General features: G+C 32.4%; 1 non-coding gene across 2 annotated transcripts; it reads left to right on the top strand.

Annotated features, from left to right (window-relative positions):
- Positions 1-6168: 6168 nt before the first annotated feature.
- Positions 6169-13120, top strand: LOC137835195 (uncharacterized). 2 transcript variants are annotated; one of them, XR_016521124.1, is made up of 2 exons: positions 6169-7168; positions 12860-13120. It is a non-coding gene; the product is annotated as an uncharacterized LOC137835195 (transcript). The 2 variants fall into 2 exon arrangements; XR_016521125.1 differs by having other exon boundaries at positions 6185-7168; positions 12812-13120.
- The last annotated feature ends 10855 nt before the right edge of the window (positions 13121-23975 follow it).

Raw genomic sequence — 23975 nt, 5'->3', positions numbered from 1 at the left:
TTACTCATGTAGGAAATCTATCATGAGTGGTTGAGGATGATGCAATCAGAGAGTTTTGAAGGATCAACTTCTAATGTCCTTCCCATAGATGCATCAACAAAGCTTCATTTTAAAAAAAAAGTTGTTGTTGGAGAGAATAGTAGAGGTAGAGTTTATGGCACTACATATTTGGCTACTAACTTTCGTCATAGTGCCTCATCCCTCACTCAAGCCTCTATATTAGCTTCTAGTATTGATCGTGATGACCAACTAGTTGAGAATGCACAACTTAGACAACAAATCTTTGAAGCAATTGAAAAAGCAAACTAGGCTAATCAAAGGAATGCACAATTGGAGGACACAATGAGATTGATGCAACAACAATTAGCTATGATGATGGGAAGACATGTTGCAGACACTTCAACAGGTACCAGTCAGGCCCACCCCTACTATGCCGAAGACTTTGATGATCACCTCGTTCTTTGATTACCATTTCTAGTGTAAGTTAAATTACTTGATCGTTGTGTTCTATATTTCTACTTCCTTCAATTTATCTATAAATATAGTTTTTATTTCATTTTAACTATTGTTATTTTTTGGTATAATTACCTTATTTGTCGCTACATTTATGGTCAATATTCAATTTAGTATAGTGGTTTTTAAAAAAATCAATTTGGTCCCTATGTTTTTTAAAACGTATACAAATTGGTCCTTTCCGTTAAATTGCAGCTTACGACGTCAAATGTTGCTTACGTGGCAGAGAGATGAAATTGAAAGATGTGACGTGTAAAAATAAAATGTTGACATGCCAGTTAAAACTTTGAAATTGGGATTGGAACTCATTGACCACCAATTTTCTCCACCTTCCCCCACCACCCTTTTCCATTTTTCCCTCTCTCCTCCACCTTTCACCTCCACCTTCCACCTTCCAGTGCGAAAAACATTGGGCAGTGAAACACCGAGAGAGAAATCAGTGAAGCATCTCTGATCTTTGCTCGGCAAAAACTTGCATCAATTCATGATGCACGACGCTCTTGTGACAGCGAGTTCACTTGCAGCGACGTGAACAATGATCCTCCTGAAGTGTTTGGTGTGGCCGACACCGAAGCCGTCATTGGCGTCCCTGACTCCGATTTCGACGATGTAGGCACCGGGCATCGCGATGGTGGCGGGGCCGTCGACAAGCTCGCAAGCGGCAACGCAAAGGATGGGGCACACACATTTACCGCTAGCGGAGGGAGTAGCGCATGACCTTGTGGATTCGCAGCGGCTCGCAAAGCGGAACGACGTCATCGAGCGCCTACACGACGTTGGCTTTGTGGAGCATGTAGGACTTGAAGTTGAAGGCCGACTTTTCTTCCATCTGAAGCGTCTTCTCTTTGGTGAGAAGTATAGAGAGCGTGGAAGATGTGGTGGATGAATAAGGCTTATGTCTTGGTCGTTTGGTAACTGTGAGGGAGGGTATGGGAATGGGAATGGGAATGGGGAAAAATAGAAAAGTTGGGGATCTGGATTTGGTGAAGCTCGAGTGTAGCCATGCGTTGAAATTAAGGGCAGTCATGGTGGGGTTTTTGAGAATCTGTTTGGTTTGGAAAGTTAGATTGGAAGGTTTGGGCTTTAGGTAAGAGGTATGTACGAGAGTTTATGCCATTACATGATTAGTGAGTGTTGGAGGAAAAGCAAAATGAATGAATGTGGTGAAAAGCCGAAACGAAGAGCGATCTAGATTTTGGAAGCACTTCCTTTATCGCCACCATGGTTGTGCCCCAGAAGAAGAATGGTGAAACCAACACCGTCCATTCCCACAGTGCTTCTGCGAGACACAAAATCGACAATGTTCAACAACCACATCAGCACCTGATTTTGACACATCATATTTCTCAATCCCACCTCTCTGCCACATAAGCATCATTTAACGTCGTAAGCTGCAACTTAACGAAAAGGACCAATTTGTATACGTTTTAAAAAACATAGGGACCAAATTGATTTTTTTAAAAACCACTATACTAAATTGAATATTGACCCTAAATGTAAGGACGAATAAGGTAATTACACCTTATTTTTTTTATAGGTACTTTCCATTGTTCCTATTGCTCGCTCACTATTATGCTTTAGGAAATATTATATCTGTTAAAGACTATTTTTCCTAATTATGTAATATTCACATAATATTCATACTTTCTTTCATTAGCACATTGACTTTAGCGCTATTACATTTTAATAATTACTTCTTATGTTTGGTATTTTTAATTTTTATATGTTTGTTTTCAGATTAATTTATGGATTTCAATTTGAACTTTTATTTTGATTAGAAAATACCAATTGCAATTACTCTCCAAGATTGGAATTCAACGATTGGATGATTGAAAATGCATAATTATGTTGGATGATATATGAAAATGTTTGGATGAATGATATTTGAAAATGTGGATGAAATCTAAAGATGTAGGTGATTCTGACATGGATGTGATTATGGGATTCTAAAGAGAAGAAACAACTTTTTTTTTCTATTATGCTTGGTCTTAGCAAGGGCCAAACCTTTAACCAAGTTAGGACTTAACCCTCGCTATATGCTTCTACATTAAGGCTAATCGAGGTTAATGTAGAGCATGAGAGCTTTGATGTTTCAAATCCATGATGAAGGTTGAAGCTGTGCTGCTTTTGGTTTGGGTTTAGTCTAGGGTGTTTATGTTAGAATGTTTTGCTTTAAATTAGAGGGGGTGAATGGTTTAAAGGGGGTTTTCGCAAACTTTTTAGGATAGAATAAAATTCTTTGCAAGAAACCAGATTTAGGAATTCAGTTTGCTAAGAACAAAGCTCAAAACAGAAAAACAATCGGTTGTTTCGCAGAAACAATCGGTTGTTTATACCAGTAAAATAGCAACAACTGAAATTAAAGAGTTTAAGGAAGAGAGAATTGCACAAACAGTTTATACTGGTTCACTCTTAACCCAAGAGCTACATCCAGTTTCTCAGAAACCACTGGGGAATCCACTAGGTAATCAAATCCAGATTACATACACACACCACAAAGAAGTGACCTTGATCCCCTCAAGACACACTTCCTTTGGCTCAGCACATACACCACCAAGAATGTTGATCTTGACAACCTCAAGAGCACACAACCCTTCTTGGCTTTACAACACCAGAATTACACTGTTACAGAGTCAACTGAAATCAATACAGAGTAATCCTATTCCACTTCTCTCTTGAATAACCAAAGCTCAAAGTTTTAAACTCAAATGCTTCAAAAAACTCTTTGAAAAACTCAAATATGTTTTTCTTTCTTGTTCTTTGTTATAAAACATTAACAAACTATTTATAGTATTCAAATCTTGGTCAAAGCATTTAAAGCAAGAGCGTATTCAGTTATGAAATCAATTAAAACTCTTTTAAAAAAACAAAACTATTTCTGTTAGGATTTCAAACAAACAATCGGTTGAAATAGCGAATCAATCGGTTGTTTGGGTTTGACAGCAAGTCAACCATCCAAAACAGTTTTCAAACTTTTTCAAAAACACCTAAGTATAAAACAATCGGTTGTTTCGACAAAACAACAGGTTGTTTTTCACTTAGTTTGAAAAACACTTTAATCTTAAAAGATTTGAAAACACTTAAGCTTTAGATTCAACAAAGAGTGAATTACAAATATAATCTACCCCAGATCCTATTCTAAAGCACCTCAGCAACAACAAGCACATCTAGCCTTCCATCAAACACAAAGGATTTAGATTCTTCAAAGCTTGAACACACTTGATTCAACAGTTTAGAATCTTTGTAAAGATCTTTCCTAGTCCCTTGCACAAGCTTGCTTAATCTGTTTTAAAAGAGAAAAGTATTTTTCTAAGCAAAGAGAAAAACAACCGGTTGAATCCTCAAAATAATCGGTTGTTTGTCACTTGACTTGTTTGAAGGTTTTAAAACTATTTTTGACTTGGTTAAATAACTGCCTAACCAATTCAACCGGTTAAAATGTCTTTTCAACCTGTTGATTGTGACATTTCATAACAGTTTTTTGAGAACTTGTTAATCTGTTTTGGAAGTGAATCAAAACTGTTTTGGCTCATAAATGCTGTCTTGAACGACTAGTTTTGAGTGCTATAAATATGGTTTTTCTTTTAAAACAAAACAAAAAAGTTTGATATCAAATACAGTGAGATTGAGATTGGTTTTGAAAGAAGTTTTTTCAAAAGTTTGCAAGATTGTTGAATAACTGTGCAAGTGGTTCAAGGTCTGATCATACAAGCTTTCTGATTCCTGTAAACTCAGGTGTAATTTGTTCCTTTCATGATTCTTGTGTTTGTTCTTTCATAAACTTGTAAGTGTGTGGAAATCCTGTAGAGTCAGAGGGTGTCAGAGGGTGTTCTGACTAGAGGTGTGTGTTTGCAAAGAGGGTGAGTGGTTCTTGTGGTTTCAAGATTACTTCTTTGTGGTTGTGTAAATTGTAATTTGTGAGTGATTACTAGTGGAACCCAGTGGTTATTCTGGGAAATGGATGTAGCTCAAGGTTGAGTGAACCAATATAAAATTGGTTGAGTACATCTCTCTCTCACACTCCTTATAAACTGTTTGTTTTAATTCTGCTTTTGTTGTTGCTATAAACAACCGGTTAAAACGAAGTTTCAACCGATTGGAATTCTACAAACAGTTTTTTAATCATTGTTTGGTTGCTTTCCTTGACTGCTCAATCTGTGAATTGTGCTAAAACTTCATTCTCATTCAATCTTTGTGAAAATATTTTATAAACAATTCAGCCCCTCTTGTTTAAGCCAATAATTCTAACAGTTAACCCTCTATGGGTTAGAGTGAGCTGAGGTTAGCCCTTGTTAGGTTGCTTTTTTCATTATTTTTAGTTAAGGCTTGACCCTCTCTAAGTTAGATCAAAAGCTTCATTTAACCCACTAGTTAGGGCTCGACCCTCACATTTAGTTTCCAATAAGCAAGAGCTTAGACTTCGCTCTTAACTTTCTTTTAGAAGGATAAACTTGTACTAATAACTATAGACCTACACAAAAATATTAGTTTTCAACATTTAATGTACACCTTAATTGAATCTCCACACTATTTTGCATGTAACGTCTCTTTCTATACATGTTACGTTTGTGTATGGTCCACGTTAAAACATACATTCTTGTAGTGTTTTCATCCATCTCTTATTATATATACATTAATTATACTTGTATAAATTTATCTTTAAACACATGAAGGAAAAGAAAATAAAAAGGAGATTCTCCTTTTTATTACATAAAATCTCTTTTTTATTTTCTTCTCCTTCATGTGTTTAAAGATAAATTTATACAAATATAATTAATGTATATATAATAAGAGATGGATGAAAAACACTACAAGAAATATATGTTTTAAAGTGGACCATACACAAACGTAACATGCATAAAAAGAGACGTTACATGCAAAATAGTGTGGAGCTTAGCATTCAAGTAAGATGTACATTAAATGTTGAAAACTAATATTTTTTTTGTGTAGGTCTATAATTATAAGTACAAGTTTATCCTTCTAAAAGAAAGTTAAGAGCGAAGTCTAAGCCCTTGCTTATTAGAAGCTAAAAGTGAGGGTTGAGTCCTAACTAGTAGGTTAAAAAAAAGTTGTTAGTGTTAAATGTTTGCCTAACAATCCAAAATAACAAGAAAGGAGTTGAGAAAACGATTTCTTCCATTAACTCCATCTCTTTCTTTTAGTAACTCTGATTTTTTTTTCTTTTACTTTATACTTCATGCTTTAAAAAATATTCAAATTATTCAATGATATAATCCAAAATTTGTGATTTTTTTTATTTTGACGATCTAAAATATAAAATTTGTAATTCAAAACGTACAATTATAATTTAAAATATGTATTTTTGGATTATATAATTCAAAATACAAGTTTTTTATTTTAAATTACATGAATTGTAAGTTATTATATTTTAAATTACACGAATTATATGAAATGAAAATTTGATATTCTAGATTATACCATTCAAATATAATTTTTTATATTTTAGATTATAAAATTCAAAATATCTTTTTTTATTTTAGATCATACAATCCAAATGGATATCTTCGGGTGCAGGAAGATATCATGGAGGTGCAGGAAGAAATTGCCAATGGAGAAACACTAAAACCCTAATACGACCCAACCCACTAGTCAACACGAAGAAACACGAATAAATCATGGAGGTGCAAGAAGAAATGGCAATGGAAAAACACTAAAACCCTAATACGACCCAACCCACTAATCAAACGCGAAACCTGAACAACCACTGAACCACGAAATTGTTACCCAGGTGCGTTCTGCTTTAATCTTGACCTAGAAACTAATAATTCCAGTGTTGTTTTTTGATCCAACCATGCGAGTGAACTAGGTTGGAGGATGTGGGAACGTAAGTTTATCCAAACGGGTCGTACAATGTTTCAAAAATCTTTACAAACTCAAGTTTCAGTTCTGTTTTTTCTGCTTTCAGGCTAAATTTATTTATTGGATTAGGAGATTACAATGGGTGTTAAACTAGATTGATTTGGCATTCTGAGAGACTGTATCACAATGAGTTTGCTTTCAAGAATAAGGCATTATTTACCTCATGGTTTGTGTAGACTAACTTTTCATCCAACAGTAGTGCGGCTTAACTCTAGTAACATAAATGCATTTTTAAGAAATTTTGGTCAATCTGCAAGGAAAGAGGAGGAGGATGTAGAGGAAGTGGAAATTGACCAAAGAAGTCTCCCTGCTGATTTTGACCCTGTTACATTTGATCCCAATGATCATCGAGGCCCTCCATCAGAAAGAGTTTTCCGGCTTGTCGATGAAATTGCATCGCTTACAGTAGCTGAAGCTGCAGAATTGGGTCTTGTTCTGATGAAGAAAATGGGAGTGAAGGAGTTACCCAATGTGGGATTTATGAAAGCAGGAGCGGGAAATTTGGCTGGAATGGCAGCGAAAGCACCAGCTGTGGCCAAGGAGGAGCAAAAGCCGGAAAAAACTGTGTTTGAATTGAAATTGGAGTCCTACGAAGCGGCTTCCAAAATTAAAATCATCAAGGAGGTTCGGGGCTTTACTGATTTAGGTTTGAAGGAGGCGAAGGATTTGGTGGAGAAAACACCTTCTGTTATAAAGAAAGGTGTTTCAAAAGAAGAAGGGGAGAAGATAATGGAGAAACTGAAAGCTCTTGGTGCAAAAGTTGTTATGGAATGATGTATGTTGTTTCTTTTTAGCTGTCTGAAATTTAGAATTTCATAATGATGGCCGAGGACACTGCAAATTTTGCTGGTGTTGTGTTAATTTTTTAGCATGAATTGGAATTTGATTTTATGCAGCTTTGCAACATTATTCTTCTGTTTCTCTTAATGGAATAAATGTTGTATTCCTACTTACAATACTTAACATTACTTAATAAATGTTGTATTCCTACAATACTCACTTCTTACAAATAAATTAGAGTTCTCTAGACCTTTTCTTGTATCAATTGAATTTTGAACCTTCACACTTGGACCATAAATCAGAATCATCAACCAAGGAAAACCTTATCTGAATTGAGTTTAGATAAACAGTAGACAGTTTAGTGTACGTCTGGTTTTCAGTTTGAAGGCCCTAAAGTAGTTGTAAAAGGTAAAGTTGACAAATAAATTAATCTCGTTTGATTTTCATTTTAAACTTAGTTTTACTATCTGCATGTTGATTTTGTTAGAATATGTATTAAATATAGGTAGTAAATCATTGTATTGGAAAACTGCTATATGGGGTACCTATATCTATACCTAGGATGCTAGTTCTGGTTTTTGATCTTTGCTCTTCCCTCTATTCATTCTGTATAAGAACATACGAGAGGTGTGATTAAGCTCTCTCAAATATAGTCTCTTCTATTTATCCCAAGTTGGTATCAGAACAGGTTAATCGGGCTTAGCTAATCTTAGTCTTCGGTGAAGTATTTGCCATTCATTGCTAAGATCATCACCATCCTGTCACAATTTCCTTTGGTAACCATCGGATCTAGAGCGGCTCTCCTAGTGACCGCCAACCTCATTGTTCCCGGAAGCAAAGTCTTCTCCACGTGCCGCCCACGAACACAGTTTTGGTTCGTCGTTGCTAGGCGCTTGACGTCCACATGCCACCTTCCTCTCATCACCAGAATGACATTGCACCTCCTCCACACCTCCTAGTCTCTTTTTCGACCGCTGGTTCTTCATTTCCAGCATGGTTGAAGGTCAAACCTATGGTTCTTTTTTTTCATTTTGCCTATTTTATTCTCTATCGACGAAAATGTTTTTTGGACTTGTTGTCTCCTTCTCTAGAATTCCTACCATTACCTCTGAAAAACTTTACGAAGTGACAATGCCAAAGAGTACTTCTCTAATTTCTCTCCAATTTTAAGTTCACATGGCATTTTCCACCAATCTACTTGTCCTCACACCCCTCAACAAAATGGTATTGCAGAGAGGAAAAATAGACATTTGGTTGAGATTGCTTGTACCTTATTGCTTAGTGCCAATATACCAGTCCATTACTAACACAATGTTATCCTAATTGCTTGTTTTCTTATTAATAGAATGTCATCTTCTTTTCTCAACAATAAGGTTCCTTATTCCATTCTTTTTTCCAAATGATCCTCTTTTTCATGTTTCCCCCTACATGTTTGGTTGTGTATGTTTGTTCATGATTTGTCTCCAGGGTTGTGTAAACTCTTTACCCATACTGTTAAATGTGCCTTCTTGGGCTATTCTCGACTTCAAAAAGGGTATTATTGTTACTCTCTTGAAACCAAGAAGTACTACATGTCTGCCAGTGTCACCTTTTTCTAATAGAATCATTTCTTCTTTTCTTTTGTCCAAGATGTTTCTTCCATCTAGCAGGTCCTCCTTATACCATTAGTTGAGTATGTTGTTCCTAGTGCTCCTAACAATTCCAATCTTGTTCAAAGTCCTCTTGAACCATCATCACCTCCTCTTATTACCTACCAATGCAAGAGTGAAATAACTAGTCCAATTATCCAAGATGATTCCTCTTCATCAAATTCTTTTCAATCGTCACTCAAGACCACGTCTCCTAGTAATGATGATTCAGCTTAGCCCACTGCCCTCCAGAAAGGTACTCGTTCTACCCGTAATCACATCCTATTTATGATTTTCTTAGCTATCACAACACAAGTTGTCTCTCCTTTCTATTGCTTTTTTATATCCATTGTCTTCTATTACTATTCCCAAAATTGTGAATGAAGCACTTGATCATCCTGAATGGCGACCAACCATGATTACAAAGATGCAACCTCTTGACCAAAATAGCACATGGAAATTAGTTCCCCTTCTGCCTGGGAAGAAGACAATTGGATGTCGATGGGTTTATGCCATTAAAATTGGCCCCAATGGTGAAGTTGTTTGTCTTAATGCACGATTAGTTGCTAAATGATACACTCTGGTCTATTGCCTGATTATAGAGACACTTTGTCTCTAGTGGCCAAAATGACTATTGTTTGTCTTTTGTTTGCCACGACAACTATTTGTCACTGGTCACCTCATCAATTTGATATTAAAAATGCTTTTCTTCATGGAGATTTAGAAGAGGAAGTCTTCATGGAACAACCTCTTGGGTTTGTTGCTCTGGAAGGGTCTGGTTTGGTTTGTAAGTAGCAACGCTCTCTCTATGGTCTCAAGCAATCACCACATGTTTGGTTTGAAAATTTAGCCACATTGTTCAAACCTTTGGACTGAAACATAGTGAAGCAGATAATTTAATTTTACTATCATACCTCCCTTGGAAAATGTGTTTACTTGATAGTGTATGTGATGACATAGTCATTACAACTAGAATATCTCAGCTAAAGGAACACTTGTGTAAACATTTTCAAACCAAGGATCTTGGAAGCCTCAAATATTTCTTGGGTATTGAAGTAGCTTAGTCAAAAGGTGTTGTATCTGTCAAAGGAAATATGTTCTAGATCCTAAAAGAGATGTGTATGATTGATTGTAGACCAGTGGATAGTCCTATAAACCCAAATAAGAAATTAATGACATAACAAAGTGAAGCTTTTTTTTGATCCATAAAGATATAGAATATTGGTGATCTTATTATTAGTAGACCTGATGTCTTTTGTAGTTGATGTTGTTAGTCCTATGGACCCAAATCAGAAATTAAGACAAAACAAGGTGAATCTTTCTCTGATCTAGAAAGATATAGAAGACTGGTTGGAAAAGTTATTGTACCGCCCTGGTGGTCGGGTGCGATGACGTGGCACCCTGCTACAGTGTAGGCGTGTTGACAAGGCGCCAGGTTGGCAGTTGGGAAGGAAGTCGGGAGGCACGTGTAGTCGCTGATTGTTAAGTTGGCGTGCTCCGATCTCCAGCTTACCAGAATAGGCGATCGCCAGTTTGAGGATGAAGTCGCCAGACGCAGACTCAGGCGACCAGGCAGTCGGAGATCGCCAGAACAAGCACATCGCCGAAGGTGAAGCAGACTATGAAGGCGGCCGGCGAGACCACAGGGAAGGTGTATGAAGACCCTAACTCGCCAGTTTCAGTAGGGATCGCACTCCTGAGTTAGCTGTGCACTGGGCAGTACCATGCATAGGTAACTTAGCCAAAATGAGAGTAGAAGCAGCGCCAAGTCAGGGAGTCTCCAGATGATGGCACGTGTACAGTTGGATGCGAGCCACGTGTCCAAGTCTGTAACTGCCAGGAGAGAGAAAATCACCAGGTATATAAGAGTTCCTAACAGATTTTCTAAGGTACGCACGTTCAGTTCATACACTTTACGCTTGCGAGTGACAGAGCTGTTTGTGAGAGAGAGATTTTGCACGGCTCCAGTTCTTAGTATTTGGTGATACCGTCACTGACTTGAGCGTCGGAGTGCGATCGGCCGCAGCGGCGCCGTATCGTTTCTTTGCAGGTTCTTGAGATAGATCCAGAGGAGGAACGGAAGTGAGAAGCGGCGCGCACGTCGATCCTTTGACGAGGCATTCTCCAGCGCTCCGGTCAACAGGCAGGATCAGTTATTTATCTTACTATTACTAGACCTGATCTGTCTTTTGCAGTTGGTGTTGTTAGTCAGTCATGAAGGCTCCTTGTATTGGGCATTGGAATGTTATCATTCATATCTTAAGATATCTCAAAAAGGCTTTAGGACAAGGTTTGCTATATGAAGATAAAGAAAACACCCAAATCTCTGGGTATTGTTACGCCAATTGGGCAGGATCTCCTAAACGCTATACTACAATTTATTGTGTTTTCCTTAGAGGAAATATTATTTCTTGGGAAAGTAAGAAGCAAAATGTAGTTGCCCCAATCAACTATTGAAGTTGAATATAGGGCAATGATGTCTCTTACTTGTGAACTTGTATGGGTGAAACAATTCCTTCAAAAACTTAACTTTTGTGATATTCAGCAAATGAAGATGCATTGTGATAACCAATTTTCTCTCCATATTGTTCCAATCCAGTGTTCCATGAGAGGACTAAACACAAAGATTGTCTCCCATCTTATTTGGGAAAGTTTTCAAGAAAAATTGTAATGAGTTTGTCAAATCCAATTATCAACTTGCAAATATGTTAACAAAATCCTTAAGGGAACCTCAAATTGAATTTATTTGTTCAAAGCTTGGTACACACAATTTGTATGCTTCAGCTTGAGGGGGAGTGTCAGAATAAGTATTAAATATAGGTAGCAAGTAGTTGTATTAGAAAACTGCTATATGTTGTACCTATGAGTTGAACCCATATTTGCTCCTGGGACTCTAATTCTTGGTTTTGATCTTTGCTCTTCCCTCTACTCATTGGATCATAATTCTATGAATATAAATATGAGAACATAAGGGAGGTATGATTGAACTCTCTAAAAAATAGTTTCTTCTCTTTATCTCATGTGATTTAAAGTTGCAAAATTGAGCATTCTAATGTATGATCCGTTGATGAAATTTTTGTTGCTACAAATGCTTTTAATCCAAACATGCACAACTTTGTCTTGAAAGAGTCATTAAAGGGGGAGTTGCACTGACAAACTCAGTAGGCAAATAAACTTAAGACAAAAGTTTACAAACTTTTAATCCAATCATAACCTTAATTAAGTTCTTATTGAATATGTACTTATGATTGGATAAGCATTTGGATTTAGGGTGCATTAACCGTGATATATCTCCCATTTTATCCAGAACCAAGGTAATGAGTAACTGGATTTAGAGTTGAATAAACAGTTTAATTAGACTCTTTTATTGGAGAAGTAGTTATTGATAAACAATTTATATTTAGGCTACATTTGGAAAACCACTATGGCTAAGTTTCTTCATACTCAAGGAAGTCAAATTGTTGAACTGTCTAGACATAAGTTCTTCCAAACATTTGTGTAGGTGTTTATCATTATATAAGCTCAAAAAATTTAAGGCTTTGTAGTACTTTTTAAATCTGTTAATTTTGCTATTTTATTATGATTTTTATGCATATTGCTTACACCTTTTACTGATAACTGTTAACATAGGTTTTTTCAGTAATGTAAACATTTTTCATGTAATACTTGACAAACTGAGGGAAATACATAACATAGGAATGAAGACAAAATAATCCTCCTGAATAAAATAGTGATAAAAAAATGGCTTTGCAATTCAAAGTGACTAAAAATGAAGCAATTGTACTACTATTGTGATCTATATTGTCTTTGGATGGAAACTCCTCCAAACTAAAATTATTGAAAGAAAAACAACCTCAAGGGTCTCAAAGATGCAACAAAAATAACCGTAGGTTAGAATCTTTTTTGCATATTTTAGTACTCAAAACTGCATGCTCTATGCTTAATCATTATGTGTTGCTTTTTCTTTGTGTTCACTGTTCTATGAATTAATATTTGACCTGTGTCTGCAGTTTCTTGTCTTGGATGAATCAGATTGAGTCTGGGATGTTTGTTTTCAGGAGGAATTGATATTTATCTTTTAGTGCTTACCTGAAAATGGACAAAACCTGTTCTTTTCTGCGACAACTACAAGTAACTTGTAAAAGTTGCGTGAACATTACCAAGAAAAGATGTATGTATACGAAGCATATGAAGGCTTTAAAACAGTTGAATCACTTAACTAACAGGTGATATTCATCCCTAAAATGCTAAAAAGGTGAAGGATGTATACTTGGTTCATATTCTATATAAGATGGATGATATAGGAATTTGGTCTGCTATGATGTTTATCTCAAAATGCATGTATCTTTCTAGATTGCATATTTGATTTTTTTGTTAGCAATTTTATTTCTGTATTATGGTTTGTTATTCATTTTTCTTCTAGGTCCATAACTATATTTTTATGTTATGCTATTGGAAAATGTTGCTTCGTTTAGCTTAATATATTAAACAACCCCGCCTGCTAATTTATTTGCTTGATACTCTAGTTTGCATTAGCTGGTTTCTGTATTGACAAGTAATACCTAAATGTCCAATATCAAAATTTTGCCTTTGACCACTTTTTTTTCAAGAAATGATTAGGCTGTTTTTTTAACTTCCCCCTCCCCACCTGCTGTGAAGAAAAACGGGTAAAAAATCATTCTCATTCTAATATTGGTATGCTGAAATTTGGCTGTACTAGTTATTGCATTTTTTTCTTGTTTGGACAATTTATAATGGACTTTATAAGTTTCCTTTATCTGATTCTGTAGTACAAAGTAAATTGAAGCTTCTTGTTGTGGAACCTTAGTCTAATTGAATCTGTTTGTAGTCTGTTGGTATAGTTTTGTGCAATGCTCAGTAATAAAAAACATTTGTGGTGTTCGTAAAAAAGTTAGCTTCAGTTTGACATTGAAAATTTGGAATTTGGAATTATATCTTGTTATTTGGCAAATGGTAGGCCTTGATTGTTAGAGAATAGATATTGGACATATATATGATTTCTTAGTTTCTATGGTATGTATGCATTCCATTCAGCCGAAAATGGAGGCAATTATTTAACATTATTAATTTCTGGAATACATTTTCTTAGTTGATGGGTGAACCAGAGCTTTATTATATGTATTTCTTAGGCTTTCCTTCTTACTCATATTAAAGCATATATACTTCTGTTATTTGAATCCAAGTTTTACATATATTGAATTTGTACCTAAGAGGCTTTGTTTGAAAGTTGTTTAATAAATTTGTGAGGGCTTTGATTGCTTATGTAATACTACATTTGAGTGTCCATTTGGCGGCTAAGCTGATTTACTGGAGACATACATTGTTACTCCTGGGTAACAGCTTATCAATAACACATGTAATCCTTCATGATTGATCCGTGGATAGAGGGCACAACACAACCCTCACCTTTGCCCAAAGACGAGATCATAAACATAGTTATCTAATTCAACTGTTAAATTGATAATTTTTTGCATTTGAAAGTTATTAAAGGTGTCATTTTACTAAATTTGACACCGGTTGCCAATTGATCCAGGTGATAAAGAGATGGTGCTAACAATGATCATTACCATCCAAATTTAGCTTACAAGGATTATGAACTCTATCCAATTAAATTATAAAGCAGTTTTTTTGTGTTTTCTCTAAATAACTTGTTTTGGAACTCTCTTTGATTAAGGGCATTTATGTGTATGTGTATGTGTCCTTCCCTCACAATGACACATTTCACCCTTTGCGGGAGTTCTTGAGCTTATAGATCTCAAGGTTTGCCGACGTTATCAACATGATTCTTGTGATATTCTTCACACCGATGAACATTCTCCCCACTGCTGTCTCATTTCAATAACAAAAGAACATAGTCGAGAAACCCATAAAAGTGAAACAGACACCATTGCTGATACCTATGCTTTAGAATAATGAATTCTGCTCCCCTCTTTTTTGGTCTGGATAACACTTTATCCTTTTTGAGTTAGGGGTTTTGTTTACGCTGTTGTAGTATATTGTCTCTTTCATTTTGAACTCAAATAACATATTCTAACTTACTGGGAAAATTGTCTCCTTTGAAAAATAATGGAGGGTTGCCACCATGTAGAATCTGAAAAGAAGACATTTTTTTTCTAAATTCTGGTATAAGGATATTAAACTCTGCCCAAGATAGCCATTTGGGCCATCTCTTTTTCGGAAAAGACATCATAAATATATTTCCAAGTAACTTATTGAGCATTTCAGTTTGATCGTGGTAGACAGTGCTGTACTTTAATTTTCTGTCTATCTATCTGGACAATTCTGTCCGAAAGTGACTAACGAAGATATTGTCTCTATCAATTTGTTGCAAACCCATGTAGTTTGACAATTCCTTTGTTAAATATGTGAGCCACATTCTTGGCTAGGAAAAGAATGTCACAGGAGAAAAAAATTGTATACTTGGAGAACCTATCTATTGTATTAAATAATATATTAGGATAAAAATATTGTTATCTCCATAGTTTTTAGAAAATGATATTTATTTTACATCTGCTCATTTTTCTTTTGTCATTCTCTAAATCAAACCCACCATGAAATTTTACAACTTTTTCTTCGGTTCAATAGTGTCAAATAGAAAAAAAGAATACTTGGAAACTAAAAAAAAATCTATATATAAACAAATTATTCTGTTTATATATTATATTTCTCTTTGTAAGATCCTTTTAATTGATCTATACTTTTTAACAAAATAACTAATACACTATTAATATTATTTGTCAATAATTTATACTATTTTTTTAAAAATTTCTTAATATTTTAAAAAATTATATTTTCCGTGATTGATTATTTCCTATAAATTAAAAAATATTTAGAAAAATAATCATATAATTAATCTTCATGTTTAATAACTTGATGGAAAATAAAGATTTTATCTTTTTGTGGTTTAATACTGATATACCTATATATAAAGAGGATTTTCCTCTTATTATTTCATTTTTTCTAATTTTATTCTTATATTTATATTTTATTTTATTATTTTAAACATATATAAAATGAGATATTTATATTTTGTCAGCAGTTTTAATTTTATATTTTAAAAAAACACTGACCAAACAAATAAAACTATTAAAATAAATATTTGGTCAATTCATAATTCCTCTGGCCATGAAACCGCTCTCAATTTAATTGAAATTTGAAATTTAAATTTGACTTACGCAGCAGTTTCCTATTTCACCATTTTTTACCTTTTTTTCAACGAAACCGCATTTTAATCACGAAACCCCATTTCACCATAATTGATCCCCTCCATTACGCATATTATATACCGATCTTACTATCATTACTTAAAATAAAAGAAAATCATATATTCAAGCATTTAATATAATTACATATTTGCTCTTATATTTACATATGAGCATAATATAAATACTCATAGATAAATATTTACAAAATAGAATAAACAAAACACATGTTCAATAGAATTGGAATTAAAATTCCAAAACACGTGCACCAACCATCTCTCCGTGGTCTAATAGATTAAAGGATCTCCATGGTCCAATAGATTAATTTAAGGGAGTGAAATAAAAAGATAATTTGAATTAAAAGAAAAAATTGAAAAATGAAAGAAATATGAAAATTTATAAATGATTTGATAGATATAATAACAATAGAATGTTAATTAATAGTTTTAATAATAATAATATATAATAAAAAATAAAATAACATATTTATAAAATGTTACTTTTATTATTATAAATTAATTTGGATTAAATAAAAATTATAATTTAATTATTATTTAATAATTTTAATTTTATTCCATTTTATTATAATTGGCGGAAACATCGGTGTTCTAGCGTTTGTGTATCCGTATTTTTCTCTTCTACTTAACTTGTACAATGATAGAAATTTAACATATATAGAGAAATAATTTTGGATGAGTTGAAATTAAAAAACAAAAAATAACATATAAAAAAATGATGAATTGATTAATAAACCTTTTTTTTTTTCTCCTATGGTTTGAACAAGTTTTTTCTTTTTTCCATTGGTGGTTGTGGGATCGGAGAGAGTGATGATGTTAACATTAAAATTAAAATTAGGATCCACTTGATGGTAGACACAAAAAGAATAATGGTTTTATCAAAGAATAGAGTTGATTGAAATGGGATGGAGAGAGTGATTAGAAATGAAGTGGAGAGAGTGATTGAAGTGGAGAGAGTGATTGGAAATGAAAATTATTTTATTTGATAGGTGAGATTAGGTGTGGAAACCGATTGAGGTTGAGAGTATGCTCTCTTTCTTTATTGTTACCTTAAAATAATAAATTAAGGAAAGAGTTGAGTTAGTTTGCATATAAAAATTGTCCCATAACATTAATTTAAAAACTTAAAAAATAATTTTATTTGTTAAGTAATTCATATGAAATGACAAAATACTTCATTGTACTAATAAAATGAGATATATTAAATAAGGGTAAAATCAGAAAAAATTTGTGTACACAAAAAACGGTTATATATATATATATATATATATATAATTTTTGAGGTTTGATACCAATAAAAATATTAATTTTCATAAATATACAATGATCATTTATATCACGTATTTTTTCTGTAAAATAACTTAATATTATTTTTTAGTAATGATAGAGTATCTAAAATATTTTTTCTTTTTCTCAATAATTAGGATATAACACTACAAGAAAATTGTTAAATAAAAACTAATTTTAGAGACCAAAATAATTAGTCAGTATATTGACTATATTAGAGACATTTTATAAACTAAAAAATTATTAGTATTTAAAGTAGTTTCTATTATTAATAAAAAATTACAAAATAGTTTATAAATTGGTATCTAACTATTAGCTACCAAGGTTTTAGTTACTAACTACTTATGTTCTAAATTAGTCTTTTAGAAACTAATTTAGAATCTAAAATATTAGTAGTTAAAACTTTAGTAGCTAATTTAGATATCAATTTAGAAACTATTTTATAATATTTTATTAATAATAGAAACCACATTAGATAGTAATAATTTTTTAGTCTCTAAATTAGTATAACCATATCTAATTTAGTTAATATAGTAACTAATTATTTTTAGTTTCTAAATTTGGTTACTATTTAATGATTTTTTTTAATGTAATTAGTAAAATCATGATAATGTAGTTTTAATTTTGAGAGATGCATATAAATAGAAACAAAATTTTGAATAGAAGATTAAAAATTAAAAAAAATAGATATAAGAAATGCGAAAAGTAGTTACTTATTTACGTGTCAATTTGAAAATGTGAGAGTGGGTCCAGTATAATTGTGTTAAGTTTTCACCCAGCAAAAAAATGTGCATAACAAAGAACACAAGAGAAGAAAGGTTTTTTATTAATGGATTAGGGGTCAATATGTAATCAATTAAGGTACAATATATAATCAATTAAGGTCATAACCTTTAGGGGACAATTTTTAATCAATTAAGGGCACAAACCTAATCAATTAAGAGCCAAAATTTAATCAATTATGAGCTTATAATACACTATTTTTCCATGCAAAGCCACACTTCAACAAGGCTTACAACCCCAATCCACATAAACATATTAATGGCCAAGAAGAGGTACATTGATAAATGCATAGAATGACCCACTCTTTCCAGGCAAATCACCTCACTTACTAAATATATAGAGTACAACCACTCTTTCCAGGCAAATCACCTCACTTACTAAATATATAGAGTACAACCATTTCTTACTAAAGGATTAAAAAACAAACATAAACATGTGACAATTTTATTAAATGTAAACATTTGAGACTAATACTTATCATACTTATCATAGTATATCTTACAATCATATTATCCATAAATTTTTATCTAACTAGCAACTCACATATGGTAACATATTATATACATGTATGTTGTTATGTAATTGTTTAAGATGACTATTAAAACTTAATTGAACGTGTAAAGACATAAATTGAGAGAAACACTAATCAAACAAAGTACATATAAAATACAATTGGTGAACAGAGTAAGTGTACAAAAGTTCATTCTCTAAAGGTTGTAATGACTATTGTTTTGAAATTTATTCTTCCAATTTAATTGCGAACCTGATGTAATCTTTATATTGAATTATGTTATCATCTCAATAATTAAGAAAAACATATTGACTTGAAATTATTTTTCTAAAGTGTTTGGTTTTCTATATTAGATTCAATGTTTGGTTTTGTTTAGCTTGAGAAGCAAAGTTTAAGTTTAGTATTATAATAATTATCAAATATTGATATATAATAATCCTATTTATGGCTTATATTTGGATACTTATGATTATTTTATGATATCATTTTAGTAGTCTTTTTTTTTCAAATTTAGTTTAATATGATATTTTGCTTTTCTTTTCTTTTTTCCTTTTTAATAAGATCAAATCCTGATTCTCGCTTGAGTGAGAGAAATTATAGGGTCCATGAATCGTAAAAGAACTATTGGTCAAACAAAATATTTGTTCACATAAGTAAGTGTTGATCGCTTGAGAAGTCTAAGCAAAATAGTCTTCCTTAACTGAGTCTTGAAAAGCTTAAATGAGACTCATGACATACAAACTTTAATTCAACAATCATTAAGGTCATGGGACACTTTGTTCTTGTTGTCATTGTTGTTGTTTGATCTATGAGACACTCTACAAGTCAGTCTTGAAAAAAAAAACTATAAATATTATGAATTAAGGGTTAGACAACACACAAATCACAACCTTATACATTAGGATAGTACCTCTAATATCTAAGCACTACCCTACTTTCTTAAGTCTTTTAGTATTTTCTCTTAATGTTGGTGTAAGGATTAAGACATGGATAGCTAAGAACTCTCTTGTTAGAGATTGATGCAATCTTCTAACTCAATTGATTTATTTTCTCCTTTTAAACAAGATTGATTAATTAATTATTTTTACTTTTTTCTTAATGTTTGGTTAGTCTGATAAACTAAATCATAACTTCATAATTTTAGTTGTAGTTGGAAATGCGTTTATACATTAAGATTTAGATAAAAACTCTGATAAAACTTATCACAAGGAGCGAGGATAAGAACTATCAATCAAATTTTAAATCCTCGACCTTTAGCCTTTAGTTGGTTGGTTAATAAATGTACCAAGATGCTAAGATCTTACTTAACTAAATTAGATATTTTCTCACTTAGAAATGAGTTTAAACAAATCTTATGGATCATTAAATTAATTGTGTAATTAAAATCCTTGAATTATGGAAAACTGAATTATATGTGAAAGGTTAATGACATGAATATCCAACATCTTTTTTTTTATTCCTTTCCTTTTTACATATTTTTTTATTCCAAAACCTTAAATATATATTCTTATCTTTACTCTTATTTATCTTTAAAATTTTACTTTCATTTGGGTTTTTCAAATAATAAACTTTATAGTTAAATAATTATACAGTGTCTATTTATTATTTGTGACAATTTCTTACTGTGGTCAAACATTTAATCTGGACTAATTTCAAAATTCTAGTTGTTCACTTGCTCCTCTTCAAAGTAATACATATTTGAATGAACTTGAATAAGAAAGTGAGGACTTGCATGAACATGTTGTTGCAGGTGTTTTTCCTAATCAGAATTAACCTCCAACTGTATAAACAGTTGAACATAATTAGGTGAAATAAATGAGGTAAATAATAATGAATGGAAATCTTGGGTGAGGTTGATTTATTGAAGAGGGAAACTATTGAAAGTGTTTGATGCAGCCAAGAGACAAAACTAAAAATATGAGTACAGTATAGCAGTTAGAGTAATAGAGGATGTGTATTTTTTTTTTCTTCTTTCTTTTAGTAGTGCTATGCCACACTTCTACATTCAATCATAGCTTTACACAAAAACGTGTTCCAAACAAAATGAACAAACTTATGAAAGTGATATATGCCACAATGGCATCCATCTTAATTGGTCCCTCCCTATTCCCTAATTTCAATTTCAACCTTCTACTTTTCCTTATCCATTGCTTACATCATTCCTACATAAATTTGTTTCCACCCCAACTTTTTCTACTCTAGTGCAAATTCATAAATCAATAGGACACTCCTCAATTATGAAAATGTTTGGTTTACCTAAAGGAAAGTAAAAAAAAAATCATAAAATCAATTATTTCCCTTTCTTTACCATAAACTACATGCATTTTATTCAACTTATTTACACACAAATTGAGAAATATTGATGTAAATTATATTAGACACAAGATATTCTACTATACATATTTTGTTAAAAAAATTAATAACCCTTCTGAAACAATCTTAATTACTACTCACCTGCATAGAAAAACATATTTAGGGAAAAAACTACACAGATGCATATTGAAGTTCTAGGAAAAAGGTATTTAAAGAAAAACAAAACACACCAAAAAGCTGAACATTGTTTTCACCTAAATTATAAAAATCTTTGCATTCTAAATATTTGTTTGTATATAGTGAATATTAATTTAATAGAGAGTTCTAGAAGACAGTGAGAATATATGGGTTGTGGAGTTTGAGTTTAGAAGAGTCACCTGACAGACACTGCTCCCATCTTTTTTATATGACAGCCGCCCAAACCCTAACAACCTCTTATCTAACGGTTCACTATCCCACACCACACCACGTGCCTCTTCTTTCACACCACGTGATTCTCTCCACGTGTCTCACAATCATTCGCCCTGTCCCTCTCTTACCAAAATACCCCCACATTTTGTAAATATTTTTAAATAAATAATAAAAAGTATTAGAAAAATGTGTTGTGGTGAGAATGTGAGAGGAAGGAATCTGTGGGCCCACGACAACAGCGGCCGCCGCGCCTCCATCGACCAGACCGTTTCACACGTGACACGTGGACCCTTCTTCTTTTGTTCCTCCTTTTCAATCTTGCAACGTTTTTTCTTCAAAGCCCGACAAAACTTTTCAATAACAAAAAATATATAACAAACTATAAATTAAAGTTAGTTATGGTGGAGCTGTGGGGGCAGCATTGGCTCCTTCACTCAACTCCTCACGTTAAGGACCATCTATTTAGAAAAGAAAACAATGGAATAATATATAAAAGTGTAGTACTTTAACATTTATTAACTTAAAAGTCAATTCTTTTCTAAATTCTCTAATTTTTTTTTCAAATAAATGTTTTCAAAAATATATAAAATAAACTCCACCCAGCATTATTTGCCAAATAGAAATCATGAGAGTTTAGTTAATTGATAACGGAATTATATTTTGTCATATTCTTTATTTAAAATAAATTTAAAGAAAATAAAAAGTTAAAAAAAATATATTAGAAAATGAGTTTAAATTGATCTTATATTTATAAGATTGACTTGTAAGATGAGTTTTGTCCAACTTATATATTATAAATTAATCTTATATGTTCTTGTATGGATCAGGAAGAGTTCTCCTTACTCGTTTGAATACTCTTCGTCCCTATGTTATTATAGGGCTCTGATTTTCGTCATCCAAAGAATATTCGGCCATGGGTATGACACATTATCTTTGGTCGTCGTGTGATCTCCAACCCACATCCTTTATGCTAAGACATGAACATTTTATATGTAAGACTAGATATTTGTGGATGGTTCAGTAGCAAGTGACACGATAAACTCAACAAACCTCATTAAATAGATTTTTATACAAAATTAAGAAGTTTAATTAAGTTTAACATATTATCACAAAATTGACTTGTAAGGTGAGATTTGTCTCTCGCTTATATATTGTAAATTGATTGAATTTGGATTTTTCTTAGATTTTTAGTGTTGCCTCTTTATTGTGGCATCAAAATACATTAATCTTGATATTTTAAAATATTTAAAAAAAAATTTAGTATATCAAAATCAGTACATTTGTTAAGAAATAATAGAGGGACAACACAAAAAATTCAACATACAACATTGAATTAAATTGATCATATTTCTAGTCGTTGTGAGATCTATAATAAAAAAATAACAAAAATTAAAGAAAAACAATAAATTATTATGATTTTCCTTTTAAGTTTTTAAATAATGAATTAAATTAAAAATAATTCAAATAAAAAATATTACAAATGAATATAATTAATTTAAATAAGGAATACAAATATGATATTTAAATAATTATTTTAAAATAATACATAGTGAGATTATTACATATTTAAAAATATTGTCAAAGTAGTTTTAAAAAAAAATTAAAATATATTAATAAGAATAATAGTATTTTAATAATAGAAAATAAGTTATTTAAATTTATACATGCACTACCTTGACATTAGTTAATATTCTAGAAGTATCATACATAATTGGACTATAATTTCTAACCTTAGGTTAACAACAATACAACTTGCTCAATATTGTGTAGTGTGGAAAACCCTAAAGTAGTGCACAATCTTTGCAGCTTCAAATTAATAAAAGGAGAATAGTATGAGATCATAAATTTAAGGGATGTTGAACACCATCCTCAATTTGTGTAAAATGAATGAAGGAAAAAAAGTGTTTTTCTTAAGTCATTATTATAAGTAGGAATGACAAATAAACTTGTCTCCGTAGATATTGTCCTAACCCGTCTCAATTTTAATGGAAAATTCTTGCATTGACTCGGTTCGGGTATGAGTATGGAAAAATACCCAATTTTTTAAATTGGATATGGGGAAGATGATATGTATGTACATATCCGCCCAATCCCTTTCCACATACCCGTCCTCATACTCGTCCCCGTTTCAAATTACAAAAATATCTCTAATTTATTAGGCAAACTAAAAAAATTATATTAACTTTTCTTTAGTCTCTAGTTTTGTTCTTACGGTTGACCTCGGGTGGACTGGATGGAGGGCTCCGCTTCTAATGGGTCTTCTCTGGCAAGTCTGGCACTCAGCTCTATTGGACAGAGGGGGCTCTACCTGGTGATTACACTCTGACGATCAAGTCAGTGAGGGCACTAGAGATATCAAATCAATTTCAGTTTTAGTATTTAGAAATAACATACCTTTTATAGATATCCCGCCAAACTCCCTACCTGGACCGAACTCCCGACCCACCTCTAGGGCCCAAACGCCAAGCGGATCTCCCCCAAATACCTGGGTCGAGGTCACGAGCCCTCTTGCGCAGTACAAGTTTCATAGCTTATTTATAGGTAATATATTTGACCATCTTTACTCTTTTCTATAATTATTTGATATTTATCCAATTATTAATTTATACTCTCATTTGATATTTATACA

This window comes from Phaseolus vulgaris, chromosome 5, assembly GCF_051622355.1.
Source record: "Phaseolus vulgaris cultivar YP4 chromosome 5, ASM5162235v1, whole genome shotgun sequence".
In the NCBI taxonomy this organism is placed as follows: Eukaryota; Viridiplantae; Streptophyta; class Magnoliopsida; order Fabales; family Fabaceae; genus Phaseolus; species Phaseolus vulgaris.
Note: the sequence above shows the minus strand (reverse complement) of the source record. Positions and strands in the feature narration are given on the sequence as shown.